General features: G+C 36.3%; 2 pseudogenes; both read left to right on the top strand.

The window, feature by feature from the left end:
• The window catches only part of LOC149170703 (callose synthase 2-like), a 51,025-nt pseudogene extending 39,034 nt beyond the window's left edge, over positions 1–11,991 (top strand).
• A 1,251-nt stretch (positions 11,992–13,242) lies between these two features.
• Positions 13,243–14,463, top strand: LOC149170702 (callose synthase 5-like; annotated as a pseudogene).
• The last annotated feature ends 1,298 nt before the right edge of the window (positions 14,464–15,761 follow it).

The following is a 15,761-nucleotide window of genomic DNA, read 5'->3' as shown; positions in this document are numbered from 1 at the left end:
ACCCAACGAAATGGAGATTCGCGAAGTGTGTATGCAAGCAAAAAACCAACCTGTTCGTCAGAAAACTCATCTTCCACATGAATCATGGAAAAAAAGTTATGTAAGTGCTCAAGCCAGGCCACTTCGCCTTCACTCTAATACGTGTGAGTGGATAAGAGATTAAAATGCTTCCTCGAGATGGAGACATCTTCATGATTCGAAAAACACCTCGGGGGAAGAAGAGTGCAAGACTCTAGGAAAGATATGCAAAGGTTCAAAACTGGATGAGAGGACACAGCTTGTCATCAGGCCCTCCTTCTAGCGCCAGAAGTGTTGACGATGTTAGACCCGCAAACATGTCAAGGGGACCTCCCCGGTAAGAAGTCCCAATTAGAACTCAGACCGTTTGGTGTAGGAGTCCTAGCAGTGGGTTGTAAGGTAATGTCTTGATCGCGATGTCGCATAGAGGCATGTAAGATAACTTTGTCAGTAGTAAGGGTGTGATTGATGTAGTGAGTCAAGGAAGGTGTATGAGAGGTTCTAACACTTTGAAGTCAGAAGGAGGTGAAGGTGAAATCCAGGTTGAAAGGGATCAGTCCGAACTTGGCTAGGAACACACAAAACAAAAAAACATGCACGGCTTCCGGTGGAGCAGTCCACTCGGATGCGGCAATCACATCATACAAGGTAATATAACACGTACAACACTCATGGATCAATCCGAGACGAGTGTGACAGTTGTTATAGCAAGGTTCATGTGAAAGGCCTGTCTAATGTTCGACAGAGAAGTAGACACAGATGGTGACATAGTTAACAACATATGAAACACATTAACAACATGATTCATATAATTGCATACAAATCAGTTTATACACAAGTACGTAAGTTAAAAAACATATATCATCAAGGCAACCGGAGTAGTCCAACTACGATAACAACATATGCATGAAAATGTGTTCGCTCTTATTATATAAATAAGTGGAAGTCTCAATCATACAATATATCCATGTAAACCTGCTAGCCCCAACAATGGAACATTATAGTCACATCTGCCGTCTCCCCCAAAGAGATGTATTAGCTCTGTGCAGTGGAGAAGCCAAGGCATGTTACAATACTGTCCAAACCTTATTCAAGATAATCCTAGTAGAAGCTTGGCTGACCAAAAGCCTCTACAATGAGTTATGAGGGAGTATTTATAGCAAAGTGTTGGGTGACCCTTGACATTGCCCTTTGTGACAGTTCAACTACCGTCATGACTCTTCACCTACTCTATGATTGTTACATCCAACTGTTGACACTTGAATTATACTTGACATGGCTCAACATTACAATGCACTTGTACTCATGTGAGACAACATGGCTTGAGAAATCCTTGCAAGATATAACTAGGACTCGGTCCGCTGTGGTGAGACCAACTCTTTAACATGCTTGTGATTGTGAAGCTGATGAGCTGATGCCAATCTTGGTCATCCGTGATGGTGTGCATGCACCTCATTATGACATCTTTCTTAAGCGAACTCTTGCTTCTGTTGCAACCGATGCATTGGTTCGGTCCCTTCATCCAACTCGTCTGCTAACATGCGCATGGTCTTCTTGGGTGCAACTGAACTGACAACACACTAATGCATAGTGTCCGTGCTGATCTTCAAGCGTGTGTTGGTGGTCATGCACATCAACTTGATGAAGTACCCATTCAAGTCCAGTCGGACTTGCTTCTTGTCTTCACTCAGGTGAGTGTGTTGAATGGGTTGGATTGCATGCTTGTGCACAATGACATGCATGCTACTGAATCCCTTTCATGCGATCAACCACACTTCTCATCATGTCTGCTCCGTGTTAGCCGCTGGGATGGATCTTTAACTTTTATGGGCGCAGTTCATCCGTTAGTGAACATTGCACCCACTGTTGTTCCTGATCCTACTGCAACTCATTCGTTTGTCTGTGCAACTTCATTTTCTTCCTTGAGTTGTTGCTTCGGTACATGCAACTCTTTGTTCCATTCTCTCTCTTTGCACGACCTTCATGTCGCCATCACCTCATATCCTGAGTCTCCAAAGCTGATTTCATTATCAGTGGATCTGCTTGATCTTGCAACTTTGTTGCGCCTCTGTGTTGTTAAAAACATTCCTCTTGCATTCGCTGGGTTTGCTGCATTCGATATGCTGCCTTCAACTGTTGTTCATGATGCTGCTCGCTGTGATGCTGCTGCTTGATGTCCTTGTCTACGAACAACTTGATGTCATCACGAGTAGGCAAGCTCATAAACACTCGATTGACTGCATCTCCAGGTGTGCTCTGAACGGTGTCTTCGACTCTGCTCTTTTGGAAACCATTGTACCTTCACTACTGAGAGGCAGATGAGCACCTGCAATACTTGGGGATATGGAAACACTAATGGCAAGCAATTTGTCAGTCGAAAACCAAAATGAACTTTGAGAACTGATTTGCAACATACTTGTGTGACTGATCATGAAGGTTGCGCAATTTCGACCGAGAGGTCGGGAGACCGACTGCCAAGACTACACAAGGCACAGTCTAGGCTGTTGGCACAGTGTAACCTATTTCGCAACCCATTGCATCGAGTGATGTTCAGAAAGGTGAATAATCACTATGTAACATATGTGGATATAGAATATAGCTTGGTTGTAGGTTAAATAGACACATATTACATCATGGTACATATCCCATGAGTGTTGTTTAATAATGATCAATTGTTGTGAAAATGAATAGCCCACCCAATAATCAAGAATTATTGTGACCCATTTTCAGATTATTATCAATAATGACCAATTTTCCACGAATTTGAATGACTCACTTACCACACATTGTATTAAAGAATATTCACAAGGATGAGAAACTATATTGAAATTAATGAAATGAATCGCATAACTTCAATCATCTCCTTCAAAACTTAAGCCCAATAATAAAAAATTTCAGAAAAATTACATCCTATATAACTAAAGATAATTAAAATTGAAGTTTTTTTTTCCATAATCCTATAAATTTTAATAAATCTTTTCCATTTTCAATATTAAATATATAATAAAAAAATTGGTTTATTGTAGTTAACTATTGTTAGATAGATTGAATGTATCATATTTTTAATATTTATGATGGTTAACATTTTGTTGAAAAGTGTGCAACAAGAAATGCTTGTTGAGAATACAACAAGATGATGGAGCTTAGTGAAAAGAGTCGCCTTCACTAAGTGGGCCCGCAGGCTATTTTTGGCGCAAGTCTATTTTTAGACTATGTCTATTTTTAGACATATGGATCATGTCTATGGATTGCAGGTTGCTGTTTATGGATGATTGGTCAAGTTGGGAAAAATAGATGGACTTCTATTTTTGATCAAAATGTGAATGATCACAGTGTGAGTGATCAAAGTCTATTTTTAGACTGGCTGTCAAAAATAGAAAAGTCAAATATTATTGTCTCATAATAATATTTGGACTATAAACTTGATCTTATTCTCTTGGAGCACTTCAGAATGAGCTACGGATGTGGTACATGCAGATCCCACAAGGAAATACGTGGTTACCTATGGGATGACTAATATTTGCATGCAGGACTTCAGTTAGAACTCAAGTGAGTTGAGTTTAGTGGACTGGAGGTGCAGTTGATGGAGTTGTGTTCAGTTTAGCTTTGTTAAACTGGTTGTATTTAGTCTAACTGATCAATAGACTAGAGATGAGTTGGGTGAATTAGTTATTAATTAATTCACAAGTTATTAACTCATAATACAACTAATGAATACATCAGTTAACTCAGTTGCATGTCAGTGCATGTTCAGTTCAACAGGGACAAGTGGTAGAGAATCAGATTGCTATCAGTTGTGACTATAGTTGTGCACCAGATCTTGCACAATCAAAGGATTGAGTATGCCAATGAGTTTGCTCACGTATTTGGCCCACATTTTAGCCTTTGCTCACGTCCACAAAGAGTGAGTGACTATTTTGCAGGTGAAAAACGAGTTTGGGAAGCTATTCTCATCAGTTCTTGAGCAGTGGAGGCAGGCAAGCAGTGGAATAGATTTGGAGATCAGATCTGAGCTGTATTGTGTGTAACAGGTGGAGCTGGTACTGGATTGCTTGTGATAAGCATTGTACTTTGTAATGTTACATGATTCAATCAATATAATATACAGATAGTTGGGGTTTTTAGCGAGATGCTTTCCCCGGGATACATACTGTGTTTATGAGTTTGATTGATGCCTTCTATGTGCGCCTGTGAATGTTTCTGCTTCTGTAAATTGATGATCAACGTAGAGGAGATTATGTATTATACATGTTCCACTTATAATTGTATGATCAGGATAATCTCTGTGAATATGTGTTAAATTATTCAAAATTTCTACACATTTTGACTAAGTCAAATTAAATGATAAAAATTAAAATAAATTAAAATAAAAAAATTAAGGTAATGTAATGTAAACATTTAACTTGGTAAAAAAAGAAAAACCCTATAAAAATCAAATAAAATTAAAAATAAAAATGACTCATGGTATTCGTGTTGAATATAGCCTATTTAAAGGGGGAAATTAAATTAACCTAAATCCATCTTAACTTTAGATCTACCAACACTTTAGAGGGATTAAATCTCTTGATATGCAAACCTTTTGTAGAGTGAAAAGAGATGTGATCCCTCTCAATGCTTGGTAGATCTGAAGCTAAGATGGATCGAGGTTGTTTATAAACCAACCTAGATCCATCTTAACTCTGGATCTATCAAGCGCCGAGAGGGATCAAATCTCTCTTTCTCCCTTCTCGCATCTTATCTCTCTTCCTTCCTCTCTCCCTCTCCAACTCTTTTACTATATCCCTCCCTCTCTCTTCTCTCCTTATCTCCCCCTTTCTCTCGTTCTTTGTCTCTTTATCTTACCCACAAACACACACACTATCTCTCCATCTCTCCCTTGTCACTCCCTCTCTCTCTCCACTTCTCACTCTCTATGTATTTCTAGTTTATTTTATGATCTAATTTGTCTAGAATTCAACAGGGATTCATTGGAATCACAAGTTTTATAGGTCAACTCTTCACAATCAAAGTGCCCCACAAGTTTTTAAGGGTGTTGAATCCATATATGCAGTCAAAAAACTAGTTTAAACAACACAAATAAAGATTTGGACACAAAATTTTTCATCAGATTCTAACCAAAAACTCCAAAAAAGTACAATTAAAGGCTATTCTGAAAAATATTGAATTTTTAATCATGAAATTTTCAGTTAAAAAATAATGAATTAAATATAATATTAAAAAAACCCCAATTGGGGTGCGAGCGGGAAAAATCTCGACCATCTCAACATGTAATGGGTGTTCTATGGATCCCAAGGTGCCCCTATGCCACCCTCCACATGCACGAAGCACATGGAGGGGTGGCAGATCGCATGATCACAATCAATGCAAGGTGGGAAGGTGGTAATAGAATGGAAACATGGCAAGCTCCTGGCTTTTTTCGTTAATGAGATTGGTAAGTACTTCTTCTGCGATTTGTTTTGGCATAGTATTGGAGTAGAGCAGTTTGACAGTTGAAGAATTATGTATTTCGAAGGGCTTGGGTTCTCTCGCAGTGGGTTCAAGTCATCGACCTCAGGTATGTTCTCTGACTTTTCACATATCTCTTTGTCACGACTCATCTTTCTTGTTTGCGGGGTTCATGGAAGAAGGGATGTGCTGTGAATAGGTCGATCTAGAAGATGTATTCCTTGGAAGAGGGTCTTATTGTTACTGAATTTTGTGAAGGTTTTCCTGGTTTTTTATATTCATGTGTCTGTGTTTTTTGGAGTTATGTTGGCTCTCATGAGCATGTTGTTTGTAAGGCCTATGGGTCGCCCATGGTCTCTCTGGTTCACGGAGGCTTCATTAAGGGAGCAATATCATACCATGTGGGTTCATATTGGGGGACATATATTGAGGAAAAAATGACATAATATATTGGGGGATATATAGTGGGCAAATGGTTTTTCTATTAGAAAATATAAAAAATGGAGCTTAAAGTTAATGAAAAAATATAAAGGGGTATAAAAAATGTTAATGAAAAATCGATACCTACAATATCTAGTGAAATTAGGCATTTTTTAAATTGGGAAGCTGTATTGGGTTCATATTGGTAGGGGGTTAAATTATGTGGTTTTTAGAGGGATTTTCCAATATGTAGTCAAATTAAGGGCATTGTTTAATATTCCACGAATGCACGTGATATGTCAGAGGTTCATTGAGTGAATCCCCCATGCTCTAGTTATGGCATTGGAACACTCGCTTAATTTTTTCTTTGGTAATATGTGGTTGTGGCCCTGTATTATCAAGGTCTCGACAGGGAAATGAATTGGTTTTTAATGATACCCTCCATTAGTCTGTGTTTGGTTGGACTTATGTATACGAGCATTGGTATTACTTTTGTTTCAGGGGCCAGGGTTGCAAAAAGAGATACCTTTGGGTTTTGTATGGGTTGTGGTTCTCACATTTGATCTCCCTAACATGCCCCCTAGCTAAGTGCGACCCTTGGAAGCTCTCAGCTCCTGGGTTTTGGCTCGCTCTAGGTCGTATTTGTGGTTTTAATTTGGTTGGTTTCAGTCTATCTTGTCAGTCTCTCATCACCAACATTATGGCTAGCAATGCTTCCTAGAGAAGAAAGACCACCAGGGGTTCCCGTGGTCTCGGGAAGCAGATCAAAGCGACCACAATGTCCCATTCTCCTAGTGCTTCTACAAGCAAAAATTGTGGGCGTAAGTCCGCCTTCATGATTATTGATGAAGCAACCACCGCATATCATGTGGGCTCAGCCTCGGTTCGTCAGCTCATTGGTCAATGGGAAGAGGAGTCAAGTAAGAAAGTTGAGCTTCTGGACAATGGCGTGGATGATTGGCAAACCCTGGTGCCTGATCCTGGGCGTTCTTGAGGTTGTACTTCTCAGTACAAGCAAGCAGTTCACTTGTATTGGCTGATGAAGAGCCTTTTGGTCAAGGCCTTGGGGCACATTCCTTCAGGCTCAACCATGGCAGCACAATATTTTCCATATTATAATCAAGATTTTAACCAAATCAAGTTCCAACTTCAGAAGCAAAACGAACACCTCAATCGCATAGAACAACACATCCTATGCATTCTGCAATTTGAATTCTCAGGTCAAGTGCAAAGAACCCAACCCCGATTGACTCAGTTGATGATGAGTAGTCTGGTGTATCACCTTTGTTTTGACTTTTAGTGTATGCAACCGTTTGTCTTTTTAGTACTTTCAATATGTTTATAGATATCTAGATGTTTGGCAATACAAAGACAATCAGATCTTTTTAGCATGGATGGATAGACTTATTCTATTTGTTTCTGAATGACTTATCATCCTGTTAGATAGTCAACAAACCTCGTGTCCCTCAAGGCAGGTTGAGGCCACCTAACCATTTAGCACATGGATGTAACCTACTTGATTTTGAAAGATGATAAAAAGAAAAGTCCTACCTAAATTACAATAAATATATATACAAATATAAAATTGACAAAATTAAGATAATAACATCATTCTTAATTAATTAATCTATATACGAATTCCTAATAATAAAACTTGAAATAAAAGAGAAATGATGTCTTAAAAATGGAAGGTTTTCATTATAGTTAATTATCTCAAAAGGTAAAATATACTCCACAATTCTAACGGTGGATGATATGTATTTTGTAAAGTAATGAAATAACAATAATATAAATAATGAAATTAAAACAAATAAATATGATATGAAGAAAAGTAATATACATGATGAGTGAAATATATTTTTTATTTTGATTTTCATGAATGAGTTATATTAATAAATGATTATATAATATTTAAAATGTAATTATTTGGGTTTATTTTGTATAATTAAGAGGAACGATTGTTATATTTTTCATTTAGGTTTAATATATGCATGAGATATGTTGAACTCATATTGAATATATTGTTGTAATGGTTTCGAGTCTTGTTGTTGTATGACCTTGAGTCTTGAAGAATATTTTACACTTGCCTATGGATTGGAGGGTTGAGTGTTTGGTTACATAATAACTAGTAATTGCATCAAGAGGTGCAAAGGAATGTCAATAGGAGGAGTTGGGGAATGTGGAAGGCAATAATGAAGCAAAATGTATAGACAATGAAATACAATCAAAATTTTCGTTTTTATATATTTTCTAAGGAATGTAGCAAGAGGTTAAATTTAAGAAGAAAGTTACACTAATGTAAATGTCCCAGAACAATGCAATCCTTGCATGCACAAAGTACATAGCAATGAGATTACAAAATTCAAAATACAAATGTAATTTTGGTCTAAGGTACAGTGCCTAGAAGTATTTATATTATAAGACACTTAAAACATCAGCACGAGTTAACTACGCTAAGGGATTTGAATCCGAGACTACAATTTGTATATGTTCCTTTGAGCCTTTAGAAGTTGTTCCTGCCATAGGGGGTATGCCAAGGTGTTGCTCTATTATGTCAAATCTACGGTCCAATTATCTCAAATGGTGATGAAGGTGCTCTAAAGAAAGGACACCCTCTGGGTGTTGCTACCGATCCACTAATGTGGGTCCCAACCATAATTTCATTTGCCAATAAAGGTATATAATTTGCATGTATTAGTTGAAACGACACATGGGTTGCCTTGTTTCTGGGATTTAATCACCCATTCTATTCGTATCTTTGTATTTGAGAGAGGAGTTATATTCATGAAAGCTTCTCCCTTAGCTCGCGCAATATCTTCTTGAACAAGGCCTACAATTAGGGCCCAATATCATCCAACGAAAACCTCCAAACTATAATGCATGCACATGTGCCCCCTTTGGGCTCGTTCTTGATAATAAGTTGCCCCCCTCCAAACCTACGCCCGTTGGCGACACATTGAGGCGAGATAAAGATGTTTGACAATTGATAGTGTAGATAACCATTACTCATTACTAATTGATTTTTTATTATTTATTAAAACCACATCATTAGGTACCCTCTAATAATCCATGATGAGTAGAGTTTTACTATCTATATATATATATATATATATATATATATATTAATAATTGAAAATAAATCTTCTTTTATTACCTATACTTAAGAGTATAGTGTTGAATTTGAAATGAATGATATATGTACATTTAAGCACTAATAAAGCACATTTTTTCCCATTGTTTTTCCTAAGAGGTTAGGTAGGATATTTGAATAAAATTGTCATCTCGTTTAATTTAATATAAATATTAGTGTATATAAAAAAATTAAAATTAGCTTATGATACCGTATTAAGTACTTTTGAAATAATAATTCCATTTGCTTCCATTTGAATCTATCGATCATTATATCAAAGCAATGAGTTGTATTCACAACAACATTAGATATGATTGTAATTCTAATGAATTATTAAATCAAACCTAAAAGCTTTATTCTCAACAACATTATAAATGGTTTTGATTATGGTAATAATTGTATCTTTGAGTTATATTTTTTATTATTAATTAACTAATTATATATAGAACAACAAAGTTAATGATATTCAAATAAACAACCAAATTCGAGACGAATTCAAATATTTAACAACTGAAAATCGCAAAAACAAATTCCAAATGAAAATGATTTCATGTTTCGGATTGGGGTTCACTCTGGGTTGATTACTTGAGTAAGGGGAGGATGGATTTGTGTCGAGATCATTCGGATTCTTCGTGTGACTAATGAGATTGAGCATGACATCCCTCGTGCTGCATATCTCTGTCGGTTCTATGCATTTGAAAAAGTTCATAAACTGGACCCTACATCCAACTACATAGGTGTTCACCAGTTCAAGGAAACTCTCTTACAAAGACTCGAAAGGGATGTTGAGCTGACTTTTCAAGAAGGAATCATAAAAGTGATGCAAGAGAAATGTAGTACTTTTATCGGCAATACAATGAGAACAATGTTAAGGCGCTTGATAATGTGGTTGATCAGGCTGATCGAGCTCAACCAACAAAAGCATACCAAACTGTTGTAGTATTGTTTGAAGTATTGAAGGCAGTCACCCAGACAAAGTCTATTGAAGTTGCTCTGGAGATTATGTATGCTGGTAAAGATGTTGAGAAAAAAGAAGAGCTATATGTGCCCTATAATATTCTTCCTCTTGATCTCGCTGGTGCATATCAATCCATCATGCAACTTCCTGAGATTAAAGCTGCAGTAGAATATATACGTAACATTCGTGGCCTTCCATGGCCTGAACATCATTAGAAAATAGGTGCAGAGCAAGATCTGCTTGATTGGTTCCAAGATATGTTTGGATTTCAGAAAGGCATTGTGCCAAATCAAAGGGAGCACTTAATTTTGTTGTTTGTAAATGTGAACACAAGGAAAATTCCCAATTCGAAGCCAATATCAAAGTTGGATGACAAAAACTAGAAACGCCATGCCCAAAGTCGCCAGGGGACCAGCTGATGACTTATTCATGATAGTTGTGCCAAGCTCCACAAAGCAAAGTATTGAAACTCTAACATAGACAAAATCCATTTTTTTCATTCATAATTTTTCAATTGTGAATTTATCTTATTTAAAATATATTATATTAAAAAAACTTTAATATATAACTCACATTTCCTATTTTAGAAAATATTCACTGAAATTTAAATAAAATCCAATAAAAAATATATTAAAAAAACATCAAACAATTAGTACACTTATTAGAAATACTATTCCTTATCACACTTAACACTAAATAAAAATAGCCCACGGGGTTTTGGATTGACGGTGAATGGGTGCGCTGTTAAGGCACTCCTTGCGATAGGTCACTGGTTCAAATCCCCGTGGGTGCGTAGGTTAGTCTTAGCAAAGAAAAAAAAAAAAACACTAAATAAAAATAATTACAATTTTTAAATATGACAAAAGCAATATATAAGATAAACTAAACACATTACACTCTTTGAAATGTTGAAAACTCAATGCACCGCCTTAATGAACCAATTATTGACTTTGAAAACATTATTGTCCACATGTTTTGACATAGTGTACCAAATGCATATCCATACATTGGATGCACCAACTATTCAACCACTTCATCTTACGCAGTACCACATGTTTCCTAGTCTATAGATAAAAGGTTTGTGAGCTTTTGAGAGCGTTGAAAACCATGGAATGATAAATTTAATTCAACCAAACAATATCTCGCACATCTTTCACACTTCGCTGAAAATTTTCAATAAGGAAATGATTGTTAGGGTTCTTGAATGAAACTTTAAGCCCTTATGCTGCCAATATCAAAGTTGGATGATAGAGCACTCAATTTGGTCATGAAAAAGTTGATTAAAAATTAGAAGTAGTGGTGCAAATATTTAGGTCACCAAAGCAGTCTTTGGTTTCCCACTATACAATAGGAAGTGAAACAACGTAAACTTTTATATATGGGACTCTATCTTCTTATTTGGGGAGCAACTGCAAATCTATGGTTTATGTTAGAATGCCTCTATTATATTTACCCATTATAATGCGTATGAACTCTATAGGATGTTGGCTGGAGAAAAATATAAAGCCAACATATGGTGGTGACGAAGAGTCATTCCTTAGACAAGTTGTGACTCCTATTTATTATATTATTAAAGAGGAAGCAATGAGAAATAGAAGTGGGACAACCAAACAGTCACAGTGGAGGAACTACAATGATCTGAATGAATTCGTCTGGTCAACTGATTGTTTCCGCTGGGGCTGGTTAGTGCATGCAGATGCAATTTTTTTTTGTACCAAAAGAAATTGAAAGGAATCAATCCATAATGAAAGTTGGGAAAAAGCAGGGAAAAATATGGTTGTCAAAGACAAATTTTGTTGAAATTTGTTAGTTTTGGCATTTGTTTAGAAGTTTTGATAAGATGTGGACCTTTTTTTTTATACTGGCACTACAGGTAATGATAATTATAGCATGGCATGGTTCAGGATTGTCAACTGAAATATTATATTGATTTGTCTTTAAGAAGGTTTTAAGTTTCTTTGTAACAACAACTATTCTGAAGTTCTTGCAAGCTATTATTGATATGATTTTTAGCTTCTGAGTATCTTTATAACAATGGTTATTCTGAAGTCCTTGCAAGCTATTCTTAATATAATTTTTAGCTGGAAACAAGACACTTTATGAAATTTAAACATATTCTTAGACATGTATTGTGTAGAAAATCTTATAGATTCACAAGCTCGTGCAATGTACTAAAGCAAAAGACAAGAATCTACTTCTACTCTTTACAGCGGAAGCCCATAAAGATCGATGAAAACAATATGAACAAGAGGAAGATAAATCAATGGCACATAACACAATAAATATATGGGGAAAGCCACAACTCTAAACCCCATTATTTGTATTGCATATATTAGAAATCCAAGATGATAATACAATGCTTGTTCTCACAAGAACAATCCCAACACTCAGTATAAGCAATCTCCCAACTCACAAGAAAGATCAAGCCCAACCTTAGCCTCTTCTGCTGCTCTCCAAGCCCCTGATTCTTTGTGCCCTTGGTCAAAGAATTTGGATGAATACAATATGCTCTACTCAACCTTGAGCTTAACCTGCACAAGTATTTCCTATCCTCCGCTTGATGACTTCCTTTGGCCAATACTTAGACAAATTTCCAAGCCTCCAAGCTTCTAATTCTTTGCACAATTCCTATGGTTGAATAGCCCATATTAATGGAAATCCAGCGCATCTAAAACTGCGCAATCCAAACTAGGTTCAGTTCCTGATTGCATGCATGCATGATCTATACAACTCAGTAAATCATACAACTGATAGTATATTGTCCCTGCACTCTAGTCTCAACTAGGTCTTTCTCAGAATCGACATGCATGAGTTTCTGATGAGGGAATCTTCAGTTAACTAGAGTAGCACTAGTGGATGCATTAGTGCACCAACTCACTGTTAACTCTCTATTAGTTCCAAAAATAGTTTGGAACTAATTTAACTGAACTTAACTTATTAAAATTAGTTATCTAATTACAACTCACAATTAACTCATCCTAGACCCCTAAAATTTAGGGAGAACATATACATGACTTCATAAAGACTTCCAACTCGAAATTCCTAAGCTAATTAAGTTAATTAAACTTAATTAACTATTTACAAGTTGCTATGAGAATAGAATTTGATTTTAATTCACAATTTAATTCAAGGACAAATTAAATTGGAATTTCTCGATTCTATTATTCTAAAGTTCTTGCAAGTTATTCTTAATATAATTTTTAGCTGGAAACAAGACAATTTATGAAATTTAAACATATTCTTAGACATGTATTGAAGGTTATAGTTGCTGATGTGTGGGTCATCATTATTCTCGCTTGTTATGGGCATACCTGGGAGCATCCTACTGGTCTTATAAAATATTTCCAGAGCTGGGCTAGTAGGTGGAATTTCCCTTGTATATCCTAGTTGTTGTGATATATTTGTTGCCTAATGCACTTGCTGCAATTTTTTTCTTATTTCCTTTGCTTAGGTGATATATAGAAAATTTGAATTGGCACAATTTTACTATTTTGACATGGTGGCAACAACCACGACTATATGTTGGAGGGGGAATGCACAAGAGTTTGTTCTCTCTTATCAAGTACACAACGTTTTGGATTCTACTTCTTATAAGCAAGTTAGCATTTAGCTACTATATTGAGATAAGGCCTCTAGTTAAGCCTACAAGGTGATCATGTTTATGATTATTGGGAATTATGCTTAGAATGAGCTTTTCCCACAAGCAAGGAAGAACACTGGGGTGGTTATTTCTATATGGGCTCCAATAATTCTTGTTTATATCATGGACACACAAATTTGGTATGCCATCTTCTCAACTATATTTGAGGGCATCTATGGTGCCTTTCACCATCTTGGTGAGATACAAACATTGGGGATGTTGAGATCTTGATTCCAATCATTGCCAGGAGAATTCAATTCACGCCTTGTGCTGCCAATGTATGAAAGAGTTCCTAAAAAGAGTTGGAAATATCTTTTTGCAAGAGACTTGAGAAGTTCACACTAAGGAGAAGTGTGGATGCAACAATGTTTTCATAGTTATGGAATCAAGTTATCAGTTGTTTGCATCAAGAGGATTTGATGAGCAATCGGGAGATGGAACTCTTGCTTGTACCGAATTCTACATATCCCAGTTTTGGCCACCAGTTTTGTTGGCTAGCAAGATACCTATAGCATTGGACATAGCCAAGGATTTCAGAGGAAAGGATGCAAATTTGATAAAAAGAATCAAAGCTGATGAGTACATGCGATGTGTTGTGGTAGAATACTTTGAATCTTTCAAACATGTTCTTCAAAGCATTGGTTTGGAAAAAACGAGCGAAGTGTCATGGACGATGTTGATGATAATATTGAAAAGGGCACCCAACTAGTTAATTTCAATATGAGTGAGCTTCTTTTGTTGTACCATAAGTTTGTGGAGCTTGTAAAATATTTGTTAAAATTTTGTAATGTAGAAATTCCAGGAGATAAAGCTCTTCCAGGAATTCAGAATGGTCAAGTCCAGGGAAAGTAGGATCAATTTAACAAAGTTCTTCTTCTTCTTCTTCAAGATATGCTAGAGATAATTAGTAAAGATACACAAAATTACAGGCGAGGAAAAATATTTGTCCATTTATAAGTTTCCATCTAATGGAGTGGGGGGAATATTATAGTGATCCCATATTTCATGCTTATGAATTCATGCAAGGGTTGATTGTTTCCCGTCTGTAGTTGTTCCAACATGAGGAATCCATTAAGCCACCATAGTCAGGAATGTGACAAACAATTCAACCTTCTGTAGTATCTTCAACATCTTAGGTTTTTGTCGCCGGTGAGTTCATGACCGGGTCTGGAAACTCCCACGCATTGTGATTCTCTAATTTTTCGTTCAATTTATGAAATTTATAATGATACATGGATTATCCCAGAAGAAAAGCAAACAAAGTTGATCGCAGGTAAAGTAATGATGTTGGTGGAGCGGTGGCAATAGTATAGAGGCGTCTAGTAGAGGTCATGTGGTAAATGGCACAAACTCGACGATGGCAGGTAAAGGCCACGAGGTAAATGGCACAACTCAGTAGTGGCATGAACATTTCTGGTCAGTCAGCAAGTACACGAAGCAAAACCCCCACTCCACTTTTTCCACTCAACTTGTTCCACGTGCCATGTTTTGATTTGACTAAATGACGAAAAATAATGCTTTAGATTGGTTGGGGTGAACATTGTTTCCTCACCCCAAGCCCGCAAAGAAAACACTTATCGACGTAATAAATAACATATAACTGATGATGATGATGATGCTTCAGAAATTTAAGGATTACTTGGTTTGCTTTAGAATTTATTTACATGTTTGAAAAGTTTTAGCATTTCTAGATCAACATAGCTTTAATAAGGTAAAAGGTTGGGAAATTCATATTATAGCAAACATTTTGAAATTGTGAATTAATGTGGATGTGCACAAGACTCTTTTTTTTTTTAATTTTTTATGTTCAATCTCTTAGTGTCACAAAAATGACAAATTCTTTCAAACCATGACATTTTGGAAATCGTCTCAGACCTGTTTCACTATGGAGACGTTGAGGCCTCAATCCCTCCCCTTAACTTTTTCAAAAATTATGGGGCCCTCCATATAAATTTTGTTAATGCCTCTTTTGGATTACTTTATCTTACTTTACTTCGAGTGGTTTTGACTTTCCTAGAATTTTTTTTTGATGGATTCATTGCTTTTGTCTCCTTGACAACTTTCTGATGACAAAAATTTCACTTGATTCTACTCACGTTTGGAAAGTTATAGCCACTTAGACTTGGGTCATTTCTATCACATAAGTATAA

The sequence above is a fragment of the Pinus tabuliformis genome, chromosome 4_2 (genome assembly GCF_031772625.1).
Source record: "Pinus tabuliformis cultivar Carrire ecotype Pingquan chromosome 4_2, CPIR1, whole genome shotgun sequence".
Lineage (NCBI taxonomy): Eukaryota > Viridiplantae > Streptophyta > Pinopsida > Pinales > Pinaceae > Pinus > Pinus tabuliformis.
Note: the sequence above shows the minus strand (reverse complement) of the source record. Positions and strands in the feature narration are given on the sequence as shown.